We start from the raw sequence: 2,750 nt of genomic DNA on the forward strand, positions 1-2,750 counted from the left end.
ATATATATTTAAATTTAATGTAAATAAGGCTTTTTGTACCATTAACCTAGGTGTATTCATATGTATTCCCCTACTTATATGCTTTAATAGTTTTTCTTTACAATAAGTTTTGGACAATTTTATTTTTGTGTATCTTGGTATGATTTTATTTAAATTTCTTATGCAAAAGGTTCATTTTTCTTGGAATTGTGGTATTATAAGTTGAACTAAATTCAGAAATTTAAAATCTTTAAGAAAAAGAGAAATGGAAAACAAAATTTCAAAACGAGAGATAGGAGGGTAACAATGGTTAATATATTGTGCATTATTATCTCTAGTTACCCAGAGTACAAGATATCAGCATTGAGTTGTCCAAACAATATTAGTATATATAGTGTCTGATATAAGTTTTCCTAAGAACTATTTTGAAAGACAAACAATAAAGCAATTATGCAATTATGCTACTACATTCTGACAACTGTTTGCATAAGGGATGAAGTACTGCTCATCTCAGGAAGTGATCAAGTGATCCGTCCCATTATGAGAAAAGAGAGAGAACCTTTCTTTTCAAAGAACTAAGAGAAATTAGTAGTATAAGTATTTTAACTACTCTTGTTTCTTTTGTCCATTTCCCCATCCCAGTTTCTCAGAAAGCCAGGTTTTCCAGCACCATTTGTTAAAGAGGCTATCTTTTCTCCAGTTAAAGAGACTATCTTTTCTCCAGTGAGCATGTTTGGCTCCTTTGTCAAAGGTAGCTGAGTATTTCTGGAGTTGTTTCTATGTCTTCTAATCTTTTCCATTGATCCTGAGGTCTGTTTTTAGGCCAGTACTGAACTCTTATCACAGAACCTCTATAGTATAATTTTAAGTCATGGATTGTGATACCTCATGCCTTGCCTTTGTTGACTAGAATTGCTTTCTTTTTACTATGTGTCTTCTGGCTCCAAATGAATTTTGGGAATGCTTGCTGTAGTTCTGTGAAGTATGATAACAGTATTTTGACTGAGATTATATTGAAAAAAAAATATATATATATATATATTTTAGGGAAGGTGTACAGGGTGTTCAGGGTCTCACTACTAGATTAGAGCCGTAGTGATCCGCCTGTTTACCGCCTCCCAAGAGCTGGGATTACAGGCATGTGCCATCACACCCAGTCTCAATAGCAGTCTCAGCATGCTCTGGGGGTGGGGCCAGCACAGCAGGCTTGGGGATTGAACCCTCAGGCTCTGGGCCTGCTTGCAAGCACTTTAATCCACTGAGCTATTTGGCTGGCCTTCATATAACAATTTTGGAAATATGTCCATTTTCACTATGTTGGTTCTTCCTACCCAAGAGTAAGGGGTACTTTTCTATTTTCTGATACCCATGTTGATCTCATTTTTTTTTTTTGAGTACTTCAGTTTTCATTGCAAACATTTTTTTTTACTTCCTTTGTTAGATTGCTTCTAAGTATTTCATTTTTAAAAATGTTATCATGAAAAGTGCCCTTTCCCTAGTTACTCTCTCAGAGAGTTTATTGCTTTTGAGTGTTGACTTTGTATCCAACTATGTGATGGAATTTGGTTATTAAATCTGGAAATCTTTTGGTGGAGTTTTTGGAGTCTTCTATGTGGAGTATATGTGCAGCTGAGGCAAGCAATTGTCTATGTAGAGTATCACGTCATCTGTAAATAATAATAATTTAACTTCTTGCTTTCCTACCTTTGGTCTTTTTAGTTCTTTCTTTTATCTAATTGCTCTGGCTAATGTTTCTAGAACTATATTGAATAGAAGTGGTAATAATGGACATCCTTGTCTTTTTCCTGATTTTAAAGTGAATGCTTTCAGTGTTTGACCATTTATTATGATGTTAGCTGTTGGTTTGTCATAGATGGCTTTTATCCGATTGAGATATGGACCATCTATTCCAGTTTTCTGTAGGGTTTTTATCATGAGTGGATGCTGGACTTTGTCAAATGCTTTTTCTGGTCTACTGAGACAATCACGTGATTTTTATCTTTGGTCCTTTTGATATGGTGTATTACATTTATTGATTTGCTTATGTCAAACCATCCCTGCATCCCTGAAATGAATCCCACTTGGTTGTGCTATATAATATTGATGATTTGCTGCATTCTGCTTCCCAGTGTCTTTTGGAGGTCTTTTCCATCTGTGTTTATCATTAGGCTGCAGTTTTGCTTTGTTTTTCTTTCTTTCTTTCTTTCTTTCTTTCTTTCTTTCTTTCTTTCTTTCTTTCTTTCTTTCTTTCCTTCCTTCTTTTCTTTGGTTGGGTCAATCTCTAGTTTTGATATCAGGGTAATGCTTGCTTCCAGGCATGACTTTGGCAGTATTACTTCCCTTTCAATTTCATTAATGAATTTGACAAACAAGGGCATTAGATCTTCTATAATTTTCTTGTAGAATTCAGCAGTGAATTCATCAGGACATGAGATTTTCTTTGTTGCTAAATTTTAATTTTTTAAAATTTCATTGACTGATTTGAGGTTATTTAGAATTTTTATATCTTCTTGGTTCAACTTTGGTATTTTATATGTATCTAGGAATCTGCCCATTAATTCTGTGTTTTCTATCTTATTAGAGTAAAGGTTCTCCAAGTAGGTATTGATGATCATCTGGAGATCTGCAGGATGCAGTGCAATTTCACCCTTCTTATTCCTAATTGCATGAATTTGAGTCTCTTTCTTTCTTTCTTTCTTTCTTTCTTTCTTTCTTTCTTTCTTTCTTTCTCTCTCTCTCTCTCTCTCTCTCTCTCTCTCTCTCTCTCTCTC

The sequence above is a fragment of the Octodon degus genome, unplaced genomic scaffold (genome assembly GCF_000260255.1).
Source record: "Octodon degus isolate 3935 unplaced genomic scaffold, OctDeg1.0 scaffold00116, whole genome shotgun sequence".
In the NCBI taxonomy this organism is placed as follows: domain Eukaryota; kingdom Metazoa; phylum Chordata; class Mammalia; order Rodentia; family Octodontidae; genus Octodon; species Octodon degus.